The 26,625-nt window shown below is 40.8% G+C and overlaps 1 protein-coding gene across 4 annotated transcripts in view; it reads right to left on the bottom strand.

Moving 5' to 3' along the window:
* The window catches only part of VGLL4 (vestigial like family member 4), a 165,134-nt gene that overhangs the window by 59,482 nt on the left and 79,027 nt on the right, over positions 1–26,625 (bottom strand). The gene's annotated exons all lie outside the window — the stretch shown is intronic.

The following is a 26,625-nucleotide window of genomic DNA, read 5'->3' on the forward strand; positions in this document are numbered from 1 at the left end:
TCACCTAACTGTTGTGCTAGTTACAAACATTTTCTCAAGGCTGGAAGACTTCAGACCACTTCCTAGACTCAGCTCATTCCCTAGGGCCTCTTTTCCTTCCCTAGAGCAGGCTCCAGGGATAAGCCCTGTCCTTGTCCTTTGCTATGTCCTTTCATAAAAGCTGACACCCAAGCTCTCTTATTGAGACAGCCTTCACCCCAGAATGATATAAGTGGGATTTGTGTCCCTGCCACATCACCCTAGAAAGTGACACATGAACACAGAACCCTTATTTAAAAAGCTAATTGTTCGCCAGGCATGGTGGCTCACACCTATAATCCCAGCACTTTGGGAAGACAAGGCAGGTGGATCAGGTCAAGGGCTCGAGACCAGCCTGGCCAATTTAGTAGAAACTCTGTCTCTACTATAAATATAAAAATTAGCTGGGCGTGGTGGCATGTGCCTGTAGTCCCAGCTACTCAGGAGGCTGAGGCGGAAGAATAGCTTGAACCTGGGAGGTGGAAGTTGCAGCAAGCCAAGATCACGCCACTGCAGTCCAGCCTGGGTGACAGAGTGAGACTCCGTCTCAAAAAAAAAAAAAAAAAAAAAAAAAAGAAAGAAACGGCAACTGTTGAATCCAGTCCCATCTAAAATATATATATAATTTAGGACTGGCAGAAAAAAACCAAAGGATGTGATTCATTCAAAGGCAATTTTGTGCCTGGGATGTTTGTAGGACAACTCCAGGAACTAAGGAAAGCACACAGATGTCTGATATCTGGTCTTTGCCCCAAGGAATTTTAGTTCTAATGGGAGTGATAAGTTATGGAGATAAAGAGCTGTAAGGACTGAACATTATAAATGCCAAAATAAATTAAATGTTCCTGGCCGGGTGCGGTGGCTCACACCTGTAATCCCATTACTTTGGGAGGCCAAAGCAGGTGGATCACAAGGTCAAGAGATCAAGACCAGCCTGGCCAACATGGTGAAACCCCTTCTCTACTAAATATACAAAAATTAGCTGGTCGTGGTGTCACACACCTGTAGTACCAGCTACTTGGGAGGCTGAGGCAAGAGAATCACTTGAACCCAGGAAGCAGAGTTTGCAGTGAGCCGAGATCATGCCTCTGTACTCCGACCTGGTGACAGAGTGAGACTCCGGCTAATAAATAAATAAGACACTCTTGAAATTGGTGAACTGCATGGTATATTAGTTATATCTCAATAAAGATGTTACCAACCAAATACTGAGGGCCCCCAAAGAGCTTTTGCTTATGTAAGGTAATCTCCCAACATTTATCATAGTAGGAATTAAAATGGGAAAGCTTTAAAATATTAATTTGAAATAAAAAAGAGATGCACTCCTTATTTTAAAAAAGAGAGAGATGCCACACACATTTTATCTGAGGAAGACAATAATTCTAACTCGAATAGGAGTGGGCTTTAAGAAACAGACAGGATTTGGACACTTGGACATCATGGATATGGGCATTCCAGGGAGGAACAATGTGTGAGGCAAGGCAGAGAGCAGGAATGATGCCATATGTGTGTGAGAGCAATGGGACTAGAACAAACGGTTTGTTTCTTTAGAGTTAAGGCTAGATAGAGAGAGGTGAGTCAGACAATAAAGGGCTCTGAACACAGTGGCTCCCGGAGCCACTGTGCACATTAACACAGCTACAGGGAGGCTTCTAAGAGGGGTGCCCTAATGCACCATGCAGATGGGTACACATAACTGAGCTAGGGCAGGGACGCAAGCATTAGGTGAGGAAGTTTCAACAAGGTTCCTATCAGTGAGGCTGGAGAAGAGGGAGGTCCAAGAGACATTTTAAGAAAAGATCAGAAAGCTGGTATTTCAGCTAGTATTACACATTCACCTGATCTTTCTGAAACAGGCCACCCTCAGCTTCTTCCTAATAACTCTCTCAATGCTGATCCTTCCTGCGTATAAACTAAGAAACTACGAGATGAACGAGCCAGGAAGCTACCCTTTTCCCCTAACTTAACAATATGTAACAGGGAAAAGAAAAAGTGAGTTAGCAGCGTAACTCCGTATTTTAAGTTTCACAGGTTGATCTAACAAAGTCTAATTAACCTCCCACATTTACATTTTAATCCCTGTCAGGTGACAGGAATTTTTAATATCCTAATAAGATTCCATTTGTATTACTGGAGAAAATTTTCAGTATATTCATTCTCTTTAAACAATTTAGATGTCTGCTGTTTAATGGCAGGGGTTGTGCTTATCCATGATTAATCACACTCATTCAACAGACATTTCCTAAGATCTGAGTTGTGAAGAACAAATATCAAACACCTCAAATAATAATGCATACCTACAGAAAGAAAAATCTGAATACTGACTTAAAAACTGACTCCAATAAAATCTACCTATATTATACAAACCACAGTGCTGCCAACTGAAATAAAAGAAAAAAATAAAAATAAATTTTAAAAAGTCTACCTATGTTAAAATAATTCTAAAAATCATCATCCTTCATTAAATTGGCATCAGGCTAATATACAGATATAGTGGGTTTTTCACAGTATACAGTATATTCTGGAGTACTTTTACAGATAAATTTTACTCAATAATTATAGTTTATGTAAGCTATAATTAAAAGATGTTTGTATTATCCAATAAAAAAACTAAGAGGCTATTAGAACTGAAGTCTAAAAGTATGTGACTATCTTGAGAGAGTATTAAAATATTTATTGGAGAGTTACTGGAGAGTCAAACAGCTAATTTCATACATGGGTAAGAGTAATTAAATATCAAAATATATTTATTTCTTTAAAAAATGGCTTAATAATGGTACACAGCATATCCAAAGAATAGGTAAATCTGTAAGCTGCTTTTTGAAGGGGCAGTTGCAGATTTATTCCCAGATTTCAATGTCACTTGGAAATCGCAAGATCCTTGTATAAATATTATACACAATCAAGGACTTTTTGTTTCTTTACCAAGCTCCAAAAAAAAAAGAGATTCTTAAAGTAAAAAGTCACAGAATTTAACCTGAAAACAAATATTCCATTAGCATGCAAAATTTAATGTGTTTCCTAAACAGAATCATCCCCATGATGCTGAGGAGTTTTCTACTCAACTTCTGAGGGTGAAGGGGGGTTTCCCCAAATTAATCAACCTAAAATATTGAGGGATGGGGACATTGCTTACTTTTTATTTCTATTTCTTTCTATACTCCCCACCTCTCTCTTTTTAAGTTTACATTACCCAGTGAGCAAATTTTATCAATGAGAAGCCAGGAAGGGCTGACTCCCTTTGGTATATTTACTTAAGATATAAAGGCCAATCAACCATTATGCTCAGAAACGTTGTGGCAGTTTCTGGGCCTACTTCAGATCTCTCCTTAGCTCCAAGTGACTTATTATGAAGCCAAAAAAAGAGGAAAACTGAGCTGATCAAAGGCCAGGCTGTCATTAAAGTGAAAATGATGGAAGATGAAAGGCTTGCCCTGCACTTCAAAGGTACAGCTGAGCTCGGGTGAGCTGACAGCAAGCGTTCAGGGATCAGAGAGGCAGGCCATGGCTTAATGGACTGGATGACATTCCTAGAGCCATTCATCTTTATACCATCCATGAAAAATGGAAACATAACGGCAAACATGCATTTAAATGTTTTCCTACTGGATGTAAAGAAGAATGGGTAACCCAAAATTATAAAGTGGCATACATCACATCTACACTTGCAGAATATAAAATAAATTAATGAGGTCCAAGAACTGTTGAAGAAGTTGGCATCGCTAAGCGGTGCAGAATTACATGTTAACAGTTTTTCCTTATGCCCTAAGGTGTGTAATTCTGAGGCTTAATTCTGAGAGACCACGGAAGCAGCAGTCTCACTTTCCAGGTGGGTTAACCCACACTTGGTGTGTTGACGTGGGAGGGCAATCGGACTTGAGCCTCTGGGGTTAGAGCTGGTCTAGAGCCACCATAGGGCTGGGGAAGGAAGAGCGGAAAAATCAGGCTGATTGATGATTACACAATATTCCCCTTATTCCACCCATTCACCCCTGAATGCTGCCCTCCCACCCATACAGAGAACCTCAGCAGACAGAGGCCTGTTTACTCACCAAAGATGTTACATTGTAAGGCCTTAAGTCATTAACTCTGAATCTCCTTTTTTTCCTCCCTCTGTAGGAACCAACACACATCTAATCTCCTTCTAAGGCAGGCTCCTTAGAATGACTTTAACACATGGAACAATCTTATCTACACTTCTGGTGGCACTGGAGACTTTTCAGGGACTTGACTGGGTTTTTCCTCCCTATAGTTTATTGTTAGTGACGGCAGCACCTGCAAGAGCAGAGAAGGCGAAGAGGAGAGAGTGCCGCTCCCTGCAAATCAGTAATCAGGATGTTGGGTAACACTGAAAAGTGATGCTCTACAAGCTGCATATACGCAAATTCATTCTGTACTATTTACCTGTGAAGGAGGCACTATCATTAGTTTCAATTTCAGGAGGAAAATGATCACCAAAAGTGGCTCAGCAACTTGCCCAAGGACACAGCTGGAGACAGGAAAGTCCAGATTTGCAACCAAAGGTCTGGCTCCAGGACGACGTCCCCAACTCCTATACCACTCAGAGAGGTTTCAGAGCGGACAGTGAAGGGTGAGCAGGAGTGTGCCAGTGAACAAAATCCTGCAGGGTCAGCGAAGCCTGGGGGGCAACAGCACCCCTGAGTCAGTGGGGTGAGGGCAAGGGCGAAAGAGCAGGAAGAGGCGCTGGGGGATGGGGTGAGCCTTGGTCATCCAAAGGCAATATAACCCCAGGGGCCCTCAAGTAAACACTGATAATATGTAAAACCTTTGCTTGCACCTCTTCCAATCACACCTGCCACCACCAAAACTCTCCTCTATGGACATTCCAGAGCCACCTCTTCTACTGAGCCACAATAAAGAGCTGGGGCTTATTTGGCAGACTGTTGGGAGCCATTGACAACATTCAAGCTGGACAGCAACAAATTCACTTCCCTTGGCCATCTCTGTCCTGGGCCCTTGCTGACCACCTCCACCTGGAATTCCAACCCCTCCTTCCTCTCACCCCCAGTCCCCCAATGTCTGTATATGCACAGACATCATTTATTCTCTGTAAAGAATCTCTGAATGTACACATAGGATGTCAGTTTGCTTCTTTTAAGATAGCTAGCACTGATTATAAACAATTCCGGACTGTCAGCTCCTCCAGAAGAGCCCTGGTGGGGTGTACAGGTAGCAGCAGTGAATGCCCCTTACCACCAGACACAAAGCCTGATACTCAGATGTTCTCTGAATGACTGACAGGTGCCATTAGTAAGGTTTATAATTGAGCTAATCCTCTGCACAATATTTCAACGTAAGCAAATGCACACACAGAAAGAACCTTGCAAAGAACTGAATGTATGGAGCAACAATATTCTCCACATCAAGTCTCCAACTTTTATAATGGCTTTATTGACATATAATTCACCCACTAAAGTGTCCGACTTGTGTTTATAATCATGGGGTGTGCAACAATCACCATGATCTAATTTTCAGGCATTTCTTCACCCCCAAAAGAAACCCATACCCATTAGCAGTCATTCCCCATGTTCTCCTCTCTCGAATGCCCAGCAACCACCAACCTACTTTCTGTCTCTGTAGACCTGCCAATTCCAGACATCTCATAAAAACTCAATCATATAATGATCTCTTTGTCTTTGGTGTCTGGTTCTTTTACTCATAAGGTTTTAAAACTTCATTCATGTTGTAACATGTGTCAGTACTGTATTTCTTCATATTGCTAAATAATATTTCATTGTATGGACAGACCACATTTTATGTATCCATTCATCAGTTGATGGACATCTGGTTTGGTTCTACTTTTTGGCTATTATAAATAATACTTCTATGGACATTTGTGGACAAATTTTAATAGGGATGTTTTCAATTTTCCAGTATGTACCTAGGAGTACAAGGTGGGTCAAATGATAACTCTTAACACTTTGAGCAACTGCCAAACTGTTTCCAAAATAACTATACCATTTTACAGTCCCACCAGCAACATATGAGGCATTCCAGTTTCTCCACATCCTCACCAACAATTGTTATTGTCCTTTTTATTTCAACCATTCATAGTAGGTGGATCTCACTGTGGTTTCGATTTTCATTTTCCTAATGATTAATGATGTTAAGCATATTTTTATGCAATTGTTGGCCATTTATCTTTTCTGGGAGAATTGTCTATTCAAATCCTTCATCCATTTTTAAATAGGATTACCTGCCTCTGTATTGTTGAGTTGTAAGAGTTCTATACACATTCTTAATACAGGTCCCTTCCCAGACATGATTTATAAAAATACTCTGCCATTCTATGAGTTGTCTTTTCCTTCAAATCTATTATTATAGTTACCTAGAGCCTTCAGATGTACTAACAGGAGACCTTTATAAAAACCTAACGTTCATCTTACCTCTTTTACAAAGCTTATGAGTTTGATTACAAACATTCTTCTAAATGCCATTCTCTTCCCATCCTGTTTCTTGATAGGCCAGCCTCTGCTGAAGCCCCAAGCCATTGCTAAATACCCACCACCTCCACCTGGGCAGCAAACTCCTGGATAACAAATAACAGTGGTATTTACCACTGACATTCCAGCATTTCAGAAATTCAAACTGTCTTCCCAATGCTTTATTTTAATTGTAAAAAAAAAAAATACTATTAATAGATGGCAGAACCTAATGTGTGTGTGTTTGGCCAACCTATTTTCTTTAAAGCCATGCTGACAACGATTGTTAAAACTGCTCCCATGCTAAATGCTGCTCAACTGTTCGGTCTTGACACAAGGTCAATGGGAACTAGAGTAATGAAGAAATAAAGCAAAACTGAAACATTTTAATTTGGGGTCTACAAGACTATATTAACTGCTAGCAAATTAAATGGATTAGTAGTTTGCAGCCACTGACACTTATAGTCCATGATTAGTTCTCCAGGCCCCTTCTTCTCTCGGTGCCATTAACCTTTAGGGTGTAGCTCTTCATCAGTCTCAGTTCAATCATGTTTTCTATGGATTACAGAATTAGCAACTCCAGTTTTTATGGCATAAGCTCGGTCAAATCAGAGAGACAGATGTGAGCTCATGTCATTGAGAGGTTTCCATCTGTTGGACTGAGAACTGAAGCCTGGAAAGGCTCTTGTATTTCCTTTCTTATGCTTCCTTGGGCTGCTCCAGCTTGGAATGACCCATTTACTTATATACTTGGTATTTCAGGAAATACCTTAAATAGCTGAGGTATCAACCTTTCTTGCCAAAGATGGATGGCTACTCATTGAAGATTATCAAGTCAGACCTGCTATGGATTCCAATGATGGTGATAGTGATATCACCTCATACATATCCAAATCCTAGCGTCAGCAAGAACCACACAGAATCAAGTCCCCTCACTAAGTTAACAGGTCATCCACTGGGATTACCTCAAGGCTCAGTCCACTGGCTGGAAGGAACAGAAGAGCAAGCCTATGGAATAGAAGCAGCAAAGGATTTTATTTTCAGCAGAGTTAAAATTAGGTGTTGTATACTAAAGATAATTAGTCATCCTTCAGTATATATACTCAAGAAATTGGTTCCAGGAATCCCACAGATGCCAAAATCTACACATATCCAAGTCTCAAAGTCCACTCTGCAGAGCCTGCGTATAGGAGAAGCTGAACCTCTGCATACATGGGTTTCACATCCTGCAATATTTTCTGTCCACAATTGGTTGAAAACATCCTGAGTTGAAGTGGACCCTCAAAGTTCAAATGGTGTTGTTCAAGGGTCAGCTGTGTATTCTTTCTCTCAGGATTTTCTGTAACTTGTGAATGCTCAATATTCTACAACTATCTAGGGGTGTGAGGTCTGCATGTGACAAATGTATTCCTAAAAATTAGAGAGTAAATTAAGTCTGATCATGAGTTAAAGGCTCAATTGAGCTCCTATGTAAAGCAAAAGTGGTTCTCAGTTTAATTTCACCAATCCATGGACATTTTCCTTTTTTCTTTTTTCAGTCAGGATCTCTGTCACCTAGGTTGGAGTGCAGCGGTGCCATCATGACCTCTCAGGCTCAAGTGATCCTCCCACCTCACCCTCCCAAGTAGCTGGGACTACAAGTACCCACCACCACGCCTGGCTAATTTTTTTTTTTTTTTTGGTAGAGATGGAGTTTCACCATCTCTGGTGAAAGATGGAGTTGCCCAGGCTGGTCCAAAGTCCTGAGTCAAGTGATCCTCCCACCTCTGTCTCCCAAAGTGCTGGAATTACAGGCATGAGCCATGGCACCCAGCCAAATTTTCCTTATTGTTTCTCATCCCGCCACTCCTATTTCACTGTTTAGTACAATGTGTTCCAAAGTGAGTTCCGGGATGACCTATGTCGGAATCACCTAAAAGACTTATTTCAGATGTGTATTCCCGGGTCTGGCTCCAGTCCTAAGAAAAACTTGCCCAGGATCCCCCAAGATATTTAATTTTAGCATGCCCCAAGGAGGTGTCTTCTCATGCCTCTTCCACTTTCACAACTGACCAATGCCAAGATCAGCCAATACCACAGACATTTCTAAGAACATTCAACAGTGATGTGGCATGAGGGAGAACTGATGATGTATCTCAGGGCTCACATTCAGTCAGAAAATGCCTGATGAACAAGTTTCAGAGAGCAAGATCTAGCCCATCCTGGTTACCTCCTGCAAACACTAACATGTGAAACAGCTCCAGACCAGCTTGAGGAGGACTCACCTCTATTTTCAAACAATGACATATTTCTCTAACTTTTTAAAATGTTCGCCTCTTTAGAGATCAGGGACTTCATTAAGTGACCCTCCCATACCTCAGTTTCCCCACATGGAAAACAGCTATACTATCTGCTACCTTCTATTCCTATGAGGCATACATACAATCATTACTTCCTATTTGTCTTTTGCATGACAAAACAACTCATTCCCCATAAGCTTTGAATTAGGCCCACAAGATAGTCCTTGACTAACAATATGTAAATTTCTCAAAGATTAGAAAAATGAGAGGGGCAAGGGAGAAAACAAAAAGTAACTTAGGCTTAACTGCACCAGCTAGTCTCAACTTGATCAGAAGCACATTCTCTCAGCTAGCTTCTCACGATTACATTTAAAACCACCACAAAGCCAGCAAGATCCACTCTGAGACGCCGCCGCAGGTAAACAGGGATGGAGTAGAACAGCCCAGCATAACGGACAATGACCTTTAGGGGATCTGCAGATCTGCCTTCTCAAACACCTCATTTTACTTCATGAATATTTACAAAATATTTGCAAGAGAAGAAATAAGGCATTGAACATGTCCAGAAAGAATCACATGCTAACTTCTAAAGGTTCCTCTCTCCAAAAATTCAGTAGTGCCAGAGGCTTTTTCTTTTGTTCCAGATTGTTTTTCAACTGCTACTTCATGACAGAATGGATCACTCATAATAACTAGATGTTAGCATTTGTGTCACATAAGTCATCTCTGGCAGTCTACTTCTTTTAAATCCTAAGAGTAGACTTCCTAAACAGCATTCCTAGCATTTGGCTCTCCATTTTATATGACTCTATGACAACAAAACTCTAAACACAGTTTATAATACATTATGGTTTCAGCTGGATGATTTGGTTCTGAAGTCTTTGAAAGTACAAGTTTGAAAATGTCAAATTTTATCTATATCCGTTATCTATAGCTCCATCTGAAATTAGAGATTACCAAACAGAAAATGTCACTCAGATACTAAAAATAAATCATGCTATTGCTCCAGACACCTTAGACCAGAGTGGTTAGGACCATGACATTTTGCTGGGGTTCAAGAGCAAATCCGCAAACAAAATGGCATGTTTTTCTCTTGCTTTTTCATACCTAAAGATTAGTGAACAAGGCACTGTAGTCTGTTTAACTGCGCAATTCAACCTTTATCCAGGAGCTAGTACTGCTTCTTTAAAAACTTTTTTTTTTTTGGGTAAATAAAATGTGGTACAGCCATACAGATTCAGCAATAAAAAGGAATGAAGTAAAAAAAGACCAAATATTGTATGATTCCTCTTACAGGAAATGTCCAGAATAAGCAGATCTATGTAGAGACAGAAAGTAGATTTGTGTCTGCCAGGGACCTGGAGGGGGGAATGGAGAGTGAAAGGGTGCAAGGTTTCTTTTGGGAGTGATGACAATGTTGTAAACATGGATCATAGTGATGATTGTACAACTCTGCGAATATATTAAATATCATTAAATTGTATACTTTAAACGAACAACTTGCATGATATATGAATTACATCTCGGCAAAGCTGTTAAAAATATAAACTTAAAAAAAACCTATCATCTTTTAAAAACATCAGCAGAAACAGCCAACATTGGAGAGAGTAAATATGGTGACTTTTTATCTTTCCACGAATCTCAATGAACCTGGGGATTGCAAAAATTAGTCAAGCAACTATCACAGCTGCAATGGTAACCAAATACAGAACCTGAATCAAATACGGAAAGGAAATTCTTTTAAACCCAAAGACATAGCCTCCCCACCACACCACCAAAAAAAAAATATATATATATGTATATGTATATATATATACTGTAAGCACACAAACAGACCATACAAAGTCAACACAAAATGAGTATCTGTGTGGGTGGAAATGTATCCAAGTGCCACTCTTTATGTCTTTCATTCTCCTCTTGTTACTTCAAAGATAAGCCCTGGAAGGGCAGAACTAAGTTGTTTTGGTTTTTTGTCATGACACAAAAGATCTGGCAGAGGGGGTGATTTTATTACCTTTAAAGGCAGATACTAAGTATTTGAGGGTACCATGAATATTCCCTGAACAGTGCTCTGAATACACTGCGGTGGCTATGAGCTATGGTTATCCCCCCTCTTCAATGAGAATGCGGCATTCATTCTACAAAAAGCCACTTATAGACAAAATAGGTATCGTATCATCCATAAAATGAAGTCAAGAACAGTTGGCTGTGCAGTTTCCTCGCTGCTATCTATTGAAACTCAGCCCTCAACACAAGGGTTTGTAAGACAAACAAACAAAAATACAGTTGGCTGGAACTTCCTAAACAACCAGTTACTCCATGTGATATAAATGGGTTTGCAAAGCTGAACAAAGGAAGACAAAAACTAGGAAGGCAAAGCCAGACTTCCTGGCATGATAATCAAATTGCCTCAGCCGTTAAAATAAGGACTCTAGGATTTCAAATCATGTGCACGATACAGAGAAGTGCTAATGGTGGAGGATGCACAAGAGATGATAGGTGTCTTGCCCTCAAGTAATTCATACTTTAGATGGGGTCGATGTGGGGGGGGGGGCAGTGAAGACTGGATTATTTATTTTTTGGCAAACATGCAAATGAGTGTTATCACTTAAAAGTAGCCATACTAGAATAACCTGAACCTATTTATTCCAAATAAAGTTGCCACTGATTAAAAGACATTTTCAAACTCCACTTGTGGAACTGGCTTCAGAATGACATAGAAAAAACTAGCTCTTCATTTTATAGGCATATTTATGTAGAACTCTGTCTGGCAAGAGTAAGCACTGTGTTTCTCTCTCTCTCTCTCTCTCTCTCTCTCTCTCTCTCTCTCTCTCTCTCTCTCACACACACACACACACACTCACTCACTCACTCTCTCTCTCTCAATTATTGGCCACTGTTTAGAAAACCACCAATGTGGCCAGGTGCAGTGGCCCATGCCTCTAATCCCAGCACTTTGGGAAGCCGGGGCGGGCGAATCATGAAGTCAGGAGTTCGAGACCACCCTGGCCAACATGGTGAAACTCCGTCTCTATTAAAAATACAAAAATTAGCTGGGCATGGTGGCAAGCACCTGTAATCCCAGCTACTCCAGTGGGTGAAGCAGGAGAATCATTTGAACCTGGGAGGCAGAGGTTACAGTGAGCCAAGATTATGCCTGGGCGACAAGAGTGAAAGTTTGTCTCAAACAAACAAAAAAAAAGAAAACCATCAATGCTCTGAGAATAAGATCATCTCAGTGTTAAGTTAAATGTGTAATTTTCCAAGGTAACTATTTTGAAGACAGGCTTAAACTCTACTCCTTTAGATACGTAAGTTGTTACATTTGTTTGCTGTTCATCAGTCACATTTTAGTTACATTAAAGACAATGAAATACAAGGTGATATAACTGCCAAAGGTAATTATAGACTATGAACTCAACAGAAATTCGAAAGAGGATAATAGAAGCATATCACATATGGAAAGAGGACAAAGCATCTTGCTAGGCACTGACATTTTAAAAGATTAAAATACAAAAGTTACTTTAGATAGGAGGAATAAATTCTGAAGTTCCAGTTCATAAAAGAATTACTATGGTTAACAGTAAAATATTTTATATTCTAAAATATAGAGGCTTTTGAAGGCCCTCACCGCAAGTAACAGATGGGGTAATGAATACAAGAACTACCCTGACTGGATCATTATACAACATAAATAGGTACTGAAATATCAAATTGTACCCTAGAAACATATACAATGTGTTGACTAAAAAATAAATTAATCAAAAGTTTAAATGTTTGCCCAAATATGAAAAGTTAATAAGCATTAAAAATTAATCAATCTCACTGCTAATAACTTTAAATTTAAATATGAAATACTACTTTAGACCAAACAATTGCCAAAGATTTCTGATTAGCATGCAGTAAAATAGGCACTTCCATAATCTATTAAGACCTTTCAAATACGGGAATTATCCTAATGACTAACTGCAGAGAGGTGTTTGGATAAATAATGCCATAGCTATAGGAATAATAAGCAGACATGAATAATTTTTGTAGATTTTTCAAAGCCAAAGCCAATTTTCGTAATACTGAACGACAGAAAATTCAGAATACAAAATTTTAAACACACTATGATTTTGGTTGTGTTAAATTATATCTACTCAGAAGAAAAGACTGAAATCAATAGTGTAATATGGTTGTTTCTGGGGTGTGGCCAATCTTTTTCTATTATTTACACGTCTGTGTTTTTAAAAGATTGTACAATTCTCTGTATTTCATTGGTATTCAAAAAGAAATAAAAGCAGACAATAAGAAGAGATATTCTTCCCAAAATGTGTAGATTAAAGAAAACAAGGTTAAGTTCCAATTCCTGCCTGTAAAATCTTCCAGGTCAAGTTTCATAAAATGAGACTGGGCCACACTTTGAAAGATATGTAGAATCCAGATAGCTGGGCCAGGTATGGTGGGTCACACCTGTAATCGCAGAACTTTGGGAGGCAGAGGCAGCTGGATCACCTGAGGTCAGGAGTTCAAGACCAGCCTTGCCAACACAGTGAAACCCCTTCTCTACCGAAAATACAAAAAATTAGCCAGGTGTGGTGGTGCATGCCTGTAATCCCACCTACCCAGGAGGTTGAGAGAGGAGAAACACTTGAATCCGGGAGGCAGAGGTTGCAGGGAGCTGAAATGGCGCCACTTCACTCCAGCCTGTGCAACAGAGCAAGACCCATCTCAAAAAAAAAAAAAAGAACCCGCATAGCTGGAAAGGAGTAGAAAGGGCATTCCAAATGGGAGAAAAACTAACAGAATCTTAAAAGGGAATGGTAGGCAAACCAGAAGATAAATCAAATTGGAGCTAGGAGAGCTTAATCCTTGAGCTTTATTTTAACAGGCCAGTGGCTGGATGAATCACTTCCAAATAAGAAATAAAGCAAAGCAACACTAAGCTAAAGGAAAGTGTTCTCAAAAAAAAAAAAGAGTCTTCTCTGCCACGTTGGTGTTTTTTCATGTCCCTCAATCTGGCTGCCTGCTGGTTTCCATGGCTTAGATTTACCCACTTGGAAAAACAACCCCTCCCCTGACAATACCAAAATCACTACCTCTGCCACGAAATTAGGCAAGAAATATACATATTCCAGCCTCTAATTTAGACAATAAACTTGCCAAAAGTATGGAATATATCTTTTTTTTTCACATACTACTAATCAACAGTGTCATACTAGGCATTCCAATAAGTAATGAATTACACGTTAACAATGAGCAACACCTTAATATTGTCCATAAATCCCCAGCAGAACTGAAGTTTTAAAAGCTGCCAGTATCAATTATTGGTAAAGATGTAGAGTTCCTGGACAGGCGCAGTGGCTCACACCTGTAATCCCAACACTTTGGGAGGCCAAGGCCGGTGGATCACCTGAGGTCGGGAGTTCAAGACAAGCCTGTCCAACATGGACCAACATCCAACCCCAGCTCTACTAAAAATACAAAAAATTAGCCAGGTGAGGTGGTGGGTGCCTGTAATCCCAGCTACTCCGGAGGCTGAGGGAGGAGAATCACTTGAGCCCAGGAGGCGGAGGTTGCAGTGAGCCAAGATCATGCCACTTGCACTCCAGCCTGGGCAACAAGAGAGAAACTCCATTTCGAAAATAAAAAATTTAAAAATAAAAAAAAGATGTAGAGTTCCTGAAACACTTATATACTGCTGGTGGAAGAGTAAGATGTTATAACCACTTTGGAAAACAGTTGTGCTGTTTCTTGAAAAGTTAAACATACCCAATAATCCAGCAATTCAACTAAATGATCACGTATGTCCACAAAAAATTTGCATTAAAATGTTCAGATTGTACAAGGCGTATTTTAACCATCTAAAAATGGTTAAAATAATATGTTTTATGTTATATATACTTTACCACAATAAAAAAAAGTTCAAAGCAACTTCATTCATTATAGTTGAAAACTGAAAGCAAACATCCATCAAGCTTAGAAGAGATAAGCACAAGAAGTTGGATCCAAATTACTTTACATGAAGTTCAAGAGCAGGCCAATCTAATCTATGACTACAGAAGTCAAAACAGTGTTTCTCTTTGGGGGATGTGTGTACTGACTGGTAAGGAAGCTCGAGGAGGCTCAGGGGTGATGAGAATGTTCTCCCTCTAGACCTGGGTGGTCAGTCTAAATCAAAAAGACTGTTAACAATAAACACAGAATATGCTGGGCGCGGTGGTTCACGCCTATAATCCCAGCACTTTGGGAGGCCGAGGCAGGTGGATCACGAGGTCAAGAGATCGAGACCATCCTGGTCAACATGGTGAAACCCTGTCTCTGCTAAAAATGCAAAAATTAGCTGGGTGTGGTGGCATTCGCCTGTAGTCCCAGCTACTCGGGAGGCTGAGGCAGGAGAATTGCTCGAACCCAGGAGGCGGAGGTTGCGGTGAGACGAGATCATGCCATTGCACTCCAGCTGGGTAAAAAGAGCGAAACTCCATCTCAAAACACACACACACACACACACACACACACACACACACACACACAAAAAACAAAAAAAAAAACAATAAATACAAAATAAAGAAGGCCACAGTTTTGACAGCCCAAGGCCAACCACTTTTAACCAAAACTTAAGTCATCCTGATTTCCCCAAACACTAAACCCAAAGGGAACACAAATGTGAGTTTTTTTGCCCTAATTAGCAGATAACAAAAAAAAAAAAGGTTTGATAAGGATCTAACCAATCAGCTAACAACAAATTGGCTTAAACAGCTGTCTGCCTTAAAGATATACACATGACAGCCACTCCTGAAAAAGGTCCAATCATTCCTCCTTTATGCTCTAGACTGCACTGTAACTGCTATAAAAGTGAGACTGTGACATTTTTGGGTTTGAGGTCTCCTGGTCCAAGAACTCTCCTTTTGTATGTATGGGAAACACTTAAAATTCTAACTTGATCTCATTTTATGTTTGACAAAACAGGGGGAAAAATTTCAGGAAGTTATCACCTTGAGTTCATCACAACTAATTATGCCTCAATAAAAATAAAGGAAGAAAGAAAACAGAACAGGTGGAAAACCCCAGTCCATTATCCCAATTAAGCCCCAGGTTTGCATTTATCCAGTCCTCACTAAGTACAACACTATCATGAGGTTGGAGCTCATAATCAGAAACTCCCCTTGGAGAGTGGTAGTGTCTGTCCTATTCAGGGCAGTATCAGATCTGACCAGAGTATTTTCTAATACTCTAACATACAACTAATCCATCAATTTCCTAAGCCTTTTAAAGTTCACTGAATTTGGTCAGATGCGGTGGCTCACACCTGCAATCTCAGCACTTTGGGAGGCCGAGGCAGGTGATCACCTAAGGTCAGAAAATCGAGACCAGCCCAGCCAACACAGTGAAACCCCATCTCTAATAAAAATACAAAAATTAGCCTGGTGTGGTGGCACATGCCTGTAGTCCCAGCTACTTGGGAGGCTGAGGCAGGAAAATCACTTGAACCCAGGAGGAAGAGGTTGCAGTGAGCTGAGATCGCGCCACTGCACCCCAGCTTGGGTGACAGAGCAAGACTCCATCTCAAAAAATAAAAACAAAATTTATTGAATTTTAAAATTCTACATATTTAGGATCCAAGACAAACCGTTCAATCCTTCTTTCAAAAAAAAAAAAAGTTAACATTTCAATAAATGCTAGTTCCCAGTATAGTGACAGATACAACAGAGTGAGGCAGTCCGACTCTCTGGCCACAGTTAACAGACCAAGGAAAAAATCCCATACTCCTAAGATTCCAAAGAAATTTTCTACAGGTTTCCTTAATGTACTTTAAAATCCTTCACAAGACCATGGGGAAAATAAATCATCCACGCAAATTTATACTCTGAAGTTTCAAAATAAAAAGCCGTTCCTTTTCATGTTTGGATACAGTCACTCTAAACAGTAAATCAGCTAACAGACATCAACCTGGCATACGACTTTGCATAACCTCTAATTATCTTCCTTATTTACCTGTTGCTGCTCATCTGTCTCCCCTGTTAGAACATACACTCTATAAGTCAAGGATCTTGCTGTCTGTTTTGCTAGCAGCCATATCCCCAGCACATAAAACATCTCCTGGCACATAATGGGTATTAAATACTTTCCCATCAGTGATCAGTTCGTTTAGCAGACTGTCCAAAGTCAAATAACTAGAAAGCAAGACGAACAAGGGCAGCTATCTGTAATCAAGCAGCCAACTTCAAATATTTTTCTACATTAGCTTCCTTAGACGCTAAGTCCTAGAGTTTTTCTTTCTCTCTTCCCCTCTTATTAATATTCCTCCTTTTCTGAGCTATCTTCCCTGCCTCTAAGAATGGTATTCTAAGAATTAAGAAGCTCACTTGTATCACCAACTAGCTGAGTATCCTTGGGCTAGTCACGCAATTTCAATTTTTATCTTTAGTGAAAAGACACTGGAGTAGATGCATTCATAAGGAGACAACACTTGCCTGGTGTGAAGAACAAGGAGTTAAAAGACAAAATCCTAGCCCTCCCAGAAATTAGAGGAAGGCAGACAAAGGAGGAGATAACACAGCAAGGTAAATTCCACAGCAGAAGTAAGCACAGCATGCCACGAAAATACAAATACCTCATCTCTCCAAGAAGGCAGAGAGGAGGGCCACTTCCCAGAAGCCCCTGCCCTTGAGGCTACTAGGAGCCATGAGAAAGGAGCAGGGAGATTTCAGATAGAGGCAAAAGGGCTTATTCACAGGAAGCAGTTTCACATACGTGGACTGTAGGGTGTGAGAGAGCAGGGAAAGTAAGGCTGAAGAGGTAAGCTGGAATGATACTCTGGTAATTCTACGGATATAAACCTAGAAGGGGCTGAGATTAGAGGCAGGAAGCAGTTTAAAGATTATTTTAGCAATTAAGAGGAAAATTAATGGAGACCTAGTAAGAGAGGAGTTCCTAGGACCTCTTCAATCTATTCTATCCTTTTTCCCTAGGTGACCATGCTCACTCAACGCTTTGAGTATTCTCTATCCGAATTAATATCTCCAGCAGCAGCCTCTCCTGAGCACTGGAACCACATATCCAACTTTCTATTATTTATATCTTCTTCGAAATCCCAAAGATCCTTCAAACTCAACGCAGCTGAAGCTAAGCCTATGACCTCACCCCAGAACCTACTCCTCTTCCTGTGTTTCCTGTCTCTGCAGATGGCAGCACCACCCATCCGCTTGTATGAGCTGGAAATCTGGGAGGCACCCTCAGCATCTTCTATGTCCTCTCCCTCATCCACCATTCAATCCATTACCAAGCCCAGCCAGGCTCCTCCCTAAGGATCTCATACATCTAACTCACTGCCTTCTCCTCTGTGGCCACCACCAGAATTTGGTTTACCCCTACCTTTTGCCTAAGCCAGTGCAACAGGTTCACATCCTCACCTATTTCTATTTCATTTTCATCTCTTATTCCCTTCCAGTCCACTCTCAAACAGCAACCAAAGTTTGCTTTTAGTGCTCATCAGCCTGTGTTACCCTTTTATGCCCCCCTCCTCACCTGCAGGAGCTCCATCAAGCCCCTGTTGATTGGTGTTGCTCACCATATGTGTATCAGCACATCTTACTCCTGGCGGAATGGGGACTCAATTGTTTTTGTTGTGTGAAATGGAGTCTCACTCTGTTGCCCAGGCTAGAGTGTGGTGGGATGATCTTGGCTAACTACAACCTCCGCCTCCCGGGTTCAAGTGATTCTCCTGCCTCAGCCTCCCGAGAATAGCTGGGATTACAGGCAAGCACCAACACATCAACACACCTGGTTAATTTTTATATTTTTAGCAGAGGCGGGGTTTCACCATGTCTCAAACTCCTGAGCTCATGTGATCTGCCTCTCTCAGTCTCCCAAAGTGCTGGGATTATAGGCATGAGCAACCAGCTTTGGCTGGGACTCAGTATTTGAGCCAAGGGAGGCAAGAATTTTAAGAATTTGGAAAAAGTCAGTACCACATGGCATAAAGAGATTAAGGTAATGACTAAAAAATATTGAACTCGTCACTAGGACATCGTTTAGTAACAGTCTCCAGAACAAATTCAACAGAGTTGTGGGAGCAGAAATCAGATGACAGCAGATTAAGAGAGAAAGGGCAGAAAGGGAGTAGAGGTAAGCTGGCCTTCTTCCAATAATGTGGATAGCAACACAAGATAGATAGTCTAATGGCTGGAACGAAAATGAGATTCAGAAAAGGGTTTATTTTTGCTTTAAAATTGGAAGAGACTTGTATAGAAGCAAATGATGAAGAGGAAGAGGAGGAAATCATAAAAGAAAGAGATCTAGGAGCGCCAACAGAAGAATCTGCCTTCATTACCCATGAAGGAAGCAAACAGGAATGGTGATGAACTCAGAAGAGCTTGCAGGCAGGGAAGCAACGTGTGGTTCTTTTATTTTCTCCTTAAAGGAGATATAAGGATTCTTCGAGCTCTACAAGAAGGTTGTCTGCCACTCATTCTCTCCTTATGGGATAAAATATAGAACCAAACACTGCATGTATTGTATCAAACACCAAGGGCGATGCTTGATGTCCACTGTGAGTTCTGGAACTTTACCGTGTCCCCTACCAGTATCAGCCCTCTTTTACTGGCATGAAGACTCTAATAGAAAAAAGCCTCCGAGCCTGGTCTCCAGAAACTGGTGGTAACTGCTTCAAATTTTGAATTTAACAGAGCTGTGTTAGAATACTGCACATAGGGTTTATGTTGAGAATGACAGCTATTTTCCATTCCCTTTACCCACTACTCAGAACTTAAAGCCTGGCACAGCTGCTATTACATAGTCCTTAAAAAGCGAAACAGATCATTCTCGTGGGTGATTTTAAGCATTAGCAAGGAGGTCATAACTTTTCAGCAGGAAAATAAAACAAAGGTTCTTTGTGAGGTCAGCCAATAGTTTATCAGTGGCTCATCAGACAAACAACTGTTTAAAAGAACATGCATAGTAAGAATGGAAGAAAATGGGTTAAAAAAAAAAACTTGCTGACATTAAAACAAAAGTTTAAATTAATCTCTTGTCACTTTAATAGTACTGCCACATAATGGAAGATACATTTATTTTCGAAGGGGAAAGTGCCCAGAAATTTGCACTCATCACTCCCTTAACTGTTATCAGGGAAGAAGTATAGAGTCTTCCAGCTGGATTATGGGTAGTGTAAACAACCCTGCTAAATTGCTTGGCAGAGCACATCTGCATCAAACCATTAAAGTCTGGAATTCACTCTATTAAAATCAAATCATTAGCCAAGAAGAATTAACAGGCAACTATTTTCATGCAAAACAGATATAAAAATCAAGAGCAATACATGAGTAATTCTTTTTCATTCACAATTTTAGATGGTGCATAATGCAGAGTACTGTTTTAGAAACGTGCTGCTCTGTAACAGTCCTCTCTATACAATACAGAGTATTGTTTGGATACTGGAGCAATTTAAGCTTTTTCTATGTATCCAAAAGTCCCTGGATTAACATCCAAAGAAATCTGGCACAGCAACAAAGTTGACTTGTAACACGTCTCAGCCTTTAAGCAAATTGCTTATTAATGCAGAAAGTTGCTATTCAGACCCTAAGTAAGCTATGTATCTCCAGTAGTGTCCCCCACTTTGCATTCTCCACAATTGTGCAAAATTTTCTAACTCCTAATTTTCCATTACAGCATGGATGTGGGAGGGCTTCACCAGGTGGTGAAGAATGTGAACAAAATACTAAATGAAAAAAAAAGTTCTTCCCCAAGTATCACCAACTGTTTAATAAACAGTGAAGCTGCAGACGAATGAGAAAGGAAGCTGAAACATCTGTATATTCCACAGCCAGGACTCCTCACACTCGAGAGATGCCGGCTTCAAACAAAAAAACAACTTCTCAGGATGTGTGCACTACTTTAAAAGATCTCACCAAAAACAGATACAAAAGAAGGCATACAGGCATCCAATTACACACGATAAAAAAAAAAAAAAAAAAGATAAAACCAAGCTAGAATTTGTTTAGAATTATACACTTGGTAGTAAAGGTATAAAAAAAAAAGCAAGTTACAGTAGTGGTGATCTCTTGGGGCTGGGAGGGATCAGATCAAAAGATAATACTTGGAAGGGCAATTTACTATTTCTTGACCTGGCCATAGTCACAGGGTTGTTCATTTCTCTAACCACAAAATACACATTTTCATGCACTTTTCTGTATGTATATTTTAGTTTAAAACATGCTGAGAGAGAGAGAGAGAGAGAGATCCCTAAAACACTCCCTAGCAGAGTGTCAGCATTCCATAAATGTCTAATAACAGAATGGATTTGGGGTAACAACATGATACTAGCATTGAGTTTTGTCTAATCACTAAATATATTTCAGTTTGTCTTCTTTGCAAACAAAAGAGTGAAATGTTAAGAGTTTAGAACAATCCTATGCATAGCAACACATTAAAGAGGACTTTTAAGAATACATTTTCTATTTTATTTAGAGTAACTAAACATTCTTTCAACTAGTCATGATTCACATTGATAGGATTAAAACATATTGTATACATATTACCTTGAAATTAAACAATCTATAGAATTTTAAAACAATATAACAATAATGCAGAAAAGGCAAGACAGCAAAGTGAAGTGACAATTCCTTCGAACTTACAGAACATGTAACATTCAAAAAGGAAAAAAAAAGAGTAAATGAAGAAAACCAAAATCATTTTCAGGCCCTGCTTTCAGATATTAGCAGCCATGGTTAGGATTTGGTTGTACAGTCGTGGGGTGAGAAATGATGCATGAGTTCATTTAAAAATAAAAGATGGAGAGGAACCTGTTTGGGACTACAAACGTGTAGCAGAGCAAGGCTAAAAAAATGGTTGCTATGAGCTTACATGTGCAATAATAAATACCACCAAAGAGAAACCGCCACTGAATAAACATCAGATACTTTGAGATGACAAAGATCACCAGAAATATTCCCTGGTCTGACTGTTTTTGTATATTTGTGTACACGCATAAGTGCTAAATCTGTATCTAATTTCTTCTTGAAAAAATCCAGTTTTCTGCAACATCCTCACAGGCATAACTAAACTATATTGAGAAGTTTGGAATCTCCTCATGCGCCAAGGAGGACTGCTTTCTATCTTTACCGCATGTTTTAAAAAATCTTCACAGCAACACATCCAGGCACCCTAGGAATACAAGGCCACGCAGACAACAGGGGAGCAGGGGCAGGGGGAGGGGGAAGAACAAACCTGGCCTCCAGAAGGAGCCAAGTGTAGACTCCAAGACATAAACAGCCAAGTACAATAATCTTTCGAGAAAGGGGTTGAGAAACAAGGGTGGGAGCTAGAAAGAAAGAGGGTATAATCACACCTTTCTTCACAAACTGTAATTAGGATAAAGACACCGGCCAAGCCAGCTCTCTCGCAGAGCTCCTGGGCTCACCTGGGCATGTTTTACTAACCAAGCTCCTCCTGGTTTCTTTCTCTCTGTCTCTCTCTCTCTCTCTCTCTCTACCTTCCTCCCTAAACTCCACCCGCCCCCACTCCCTACCCTTTCCTGCAAGTAAAAAGCTAAAGTACAATGACTTTCCACAGCAAAACAGTTACAGATGTTCTACCTCGGAATACATCCCAGATCAAGAGCTCGTCACTTGATATGCAGGGCTGGGGACCAGGGGAGGCTACAAAATGGCCCTGCGCTGTGGCCTTTTCACCTACCCAAGCCTCCTAAGTTTCCTGCTGCCTCTGAGCTCATTAGACAAAGAACAATAAAGCCAGGATTCCACTCAACCAGTGGTGGTTAGACTGGCGGAAAACAAAAGATCACAGGGTTTCACTGAATTCAGCAACTCTCCAATGTGCGTCTTCCCTTCCATTCCAGAAAATTAATTTAAAAGTAGCCTGTGACGAAACAAGGCATAACTGTCTCTAAAACAATGAACTGTTCTAAAACTTGAACTCGGAATACTCCACTCTTAAGCTTTGAGAGAATCACAATATGCAATGTATTCCTACTTTCTCCCAATATAAATCACCCTATTAAATTAAAAGGAGAGAATTCTTCCATCAAATTACACACTAATGGCTCTTAACCCATAATTAAAGTATCGCTACCAGCAGCGTAAAGCTGCAGCCAGCCAGGGCACGTTTGGCAGGCCCATGTCTCAGCCCCAGGGATGATGTCAGTGCAGCGGCAGCCATCTTGAGGAAAGACCTTAATCTAACCTGTCCCTGTCCCCTGCTCCCTGCTGACTGGCTCTGGAGCTGGCATCCACACAGGCCTCCTCCTCTGCACAGGCAGACAAAAGAAAAGCAAGCCCAGTGCCAGAGCAGCACAGAGCATACCTTCCAGCGAGGCTGGTCACCCAGAGGTGTCTCACCTACCCTTTCCTCAACATCACAATGGCCTCGGAACTTCGCAGCAACTGGCTTCGGAGCAAGAAGTGGGAGAGGCTCGACTGTGCACTGTAATCCAGGGAGTTATCCCACTGCTAGACCGTGAGGGCTCCCAGGGCAGGGCATGACCCTAATATCATGGAACTAATGAGATAAAACATGAAATAAACTAGGCATGGTGGCTAATGCCTGTAATCCCAGCACTTTGGGACGTCGAGGCAGGCGGATTACCTGAGGTCAGGAGTTCAAGACTAGCCTGGCCAACATGGTGAAACCCCAACTCTACCAAAAATACAAAAATTAGCCGGTCATGGTGGCGGGCACCAGTGATCCCAGCTACTAAGGAGGCTGAGGCAAGAGAATCACTTGAACCCGGGAGGTGGAGGTTGCAGTGACAGGAGATGGCGCCACTGCACTCCAGCCTGGGCAACAGAGCAAGACTCCATCTCACAAAAAAAAAAGGACATGACCCGGGCACAGTGGCTCACGCCTGTAATCCCAGCACTTTGGGAGGCTGAGGCGGGTGGATCACGAGGTCAACAGATCGAGACCATCCTGGTCAACATGGTAAAACCCCGTCTCTACTAAAAATACAAAAAATTAGCTGGGCATAGTGGCGCATGCCTGCAATCCCAGCTACTCGGGAGGCTGAGGCAGGAGAATTGCCTGAACCCAGGAGGCGGAGGTTGCTGTGAGCCGAGATCGCACCCTTGCACTCCAGCCTGGGTAACAAGAGCAAAACTACATCTCAAAAAAAAAGGGGGGGGGGGACATAAAATAATTCTGGACAGGCAGTACAGCATAGGAGATTCATAGAAGAGTCAAAACTTAATTCAATCCTGCCACAAGCTCTCTAAATAAACTAACTTTCTGAAAAGCAGAGTTTACCTCTGAGCCTCAGTTTCCTTGGTGAAAACAAGACAAAAGTATTAGATGATGTCTGAGGCCCTGGATAGCTCTGCAATAATTAATTAGAGAATACAAGACAGTATATAATCAAGTGTTAAATTATACAGTAGCAACTACAGCTGCCACTTGAGAGATTGCACTGATTTTTTTTTTTTTTTTTTTTTTTTTTGAGTCAGCCTTCATTCTAAACCACTTCCTGAGAGCCCACTCCGGACCTGTGCTAGGATTCAGGGACGCAGCAATCACCAAGACAGAATGTCCTGCCTTCATGAGGCTTTCACCAGTCTAGCAAGGCATTCTCAGGTGTTCAGAAAGAAAAAATGAGGGCTGGGGTTGACCTATGATCTTTTCATGGAGACAGAGGCAAAACTGGGCTTCAAGTGGGTATCATCTGAGCATTCAGTGGGGTGAGGAAGGATGAAGTGCTTAACTGCTGAGTATAGTAGTAATAAGCCATGAGGTTCTGAACAGACACATTAGCCAAGTACAGTTCTGCTAATCTGCTCATCATTAGTGAAGGTAATTCGTTAGCTTCCAGAAGTTAAACAGACTTCAATTCTTCCAGCCCTCTGCCTCACTTCTCCTTCTCCCACCCCAAACCTACTAATTGTGGTTAACTTTTTCCCTTTATTCTCTTTTCAATTATTCTTGCAGACAGCTGTAGTGGAGAGCAGGAGCCAGGAAGCACTTATCAAGGAGGGAGTCCACATCTAAGCAATATGGAGTCAGTCAATCAGGAAGACCTTATATGTTACAAGGTAAATGGCTAAAAAGTTCTATTTGTGTATTAAGTCATGAGAGAGGTTTAAGAAAGATGGTACAGACACATGGTTTATTTTGCGGAGTAGAGCTATGTCTAATACAACTAAAGAAGATGGTATAATTTAGCTAGTAAGAATAATTAACCATCTGCATCTTAATTTTTAAAACTAAAATGACAAGAAATTAATTTGTCCCTTATTTTAAGGGGCATGAAACTTTACTGTGCCCTAAATGAAATCAAATGTTGCCTACCAAGAGTACATTCCATTTTCCAAACAACTTCCCTGGAATGCTGGGGAGCTGATATGTTTAAAACGAATATTCCCCAAGTCCAAATGTTGGATTTAAAAGAAACATAACCTTTCCAACTTTTCTTACAAAAAAATCCCGTGTATGATTTATGCCCATCTTCAAAACACCCTCTGGAGTTCAGACCAGATGTGTGCAGTGTTTACACTGAGAAAACCACTAGGACATCAACAACTCACTATAAACACCACTCAAATTTTGCTGTGCTTTCCTTCATTTCCTGTGTATTTATTCTGGTGTTAAAATAATGTTAACTTTCATAATAAGGAAAATAGGAGCAGATGTTTAAACCAAACAAACTTTAGCCCATTATCCCATATAGCTACTCAACTTTCAAAATCAAAGTTTCTTCCTCCCAAATACTGAGGGGGAAAAGAGAGAAGAGAAAAAGAGAAAAGAGAAAAAAGAAGAGAAGAGAAGCCAAGCCCTCAACTCTCCAGCGTGTTGCATGCTATACAACAACTCGACCTGGGCTCGCTGTCCATAAGCTGGTCCTCACCAATCAGAGACAGGAAAAATTAATCTGCTATCTGGTATCAATTTCCTAACAATCTTATATTTCTCTCAGGCCATTATGTTTTGTTTTGTTTTTAAAATATCATATTACTTGTTGGCAAGGTCAATACATCAGAAATTGCCTAAAAAGTTTTTCTTTCTTGTTGGGGGAAGGGGAGATGGTTAAAAAAAACAACAAAAACAAAACCCTGACTGCAATATGTGAATTTCACAGGAAACAAGCCCAGTAATGGCTGCTGATGGCTTTCTAAAGTCGTCTGCCTTTTTAAAGTGAGTTGAGATGCAAGATGTTACTTAACTCATCAGATGCAAAGAAAGCAATTCACCAAAATTCTCATAACAAGAACTAGGAGTAAACAAATACCTTTTTAAAAAACGTTAAATATGAGATCCCTATCCACAGAGTTTTTTTAAAAAAACGTGAATGAGGTTTCTTTTTTTCTTTGAAGGGGAAAAATACTCGGTAAAGGGTAAGTTTTCAACTGATTAGGAAATAGGCCTGAAGTTTTTAGAGTAAAAAAATAGAAGTCAATCTCCCTCCTAAGTTTTTCTGTTTTCTTCAAGAGAAATGTCCCGTTTACTACTGCAGAAAAAATGGAAACTGCTCCTGCTGAATGAGAGAGTCCCGGATGTGTGTGTGGTTACAACAAAAAATACTCTTCCTGCCAGGCCGAACTCCCCTGGAGATGGCTCTCGGCGGCAAACCCAGGCCATTGCCACTTTTTCAAATCGCACGTAGAGGATGTTCCAACAGATTAAGAAATAGATTTTCTCTTACTGCTACCAGAGACAGCCTGAAATACAGGCCGCGGGGGAAGCACCTCGCGGGCGGTGGGAGGTAATAAATAAGAACTCAGCGCGGGTTTCTCTCCCTTTTTTGGGGCAGGTTGGGGGTCGGGGTGTTGTTGTGTAATCGCTCCCACAGGGAGGCAGAGCTCGAGGAACACCCCCAACCCCCACCCCCGCCAATGTCAGCGCTCCCCGGGCTGCACAGGAAGCGCCAGCGAGACAAAGAGCCGGCCTGTGCTTGCTGA

The sequence above is a fragment of the Callithrix jacchus genome, chromosome 15 (genome assembly GCF_049354715.1).
Source record: "Callithrix jacchus isolate 240 chromosome 15, calJac240_pri, whole genome shotgun sequence".
In the NCBI taxonomy this organism is placed as follows: Eukaryota; Metazoa; Chordata; class Mammalia; order Primates; family Cebidae; genus Callithrix; species Callithrix jacchus.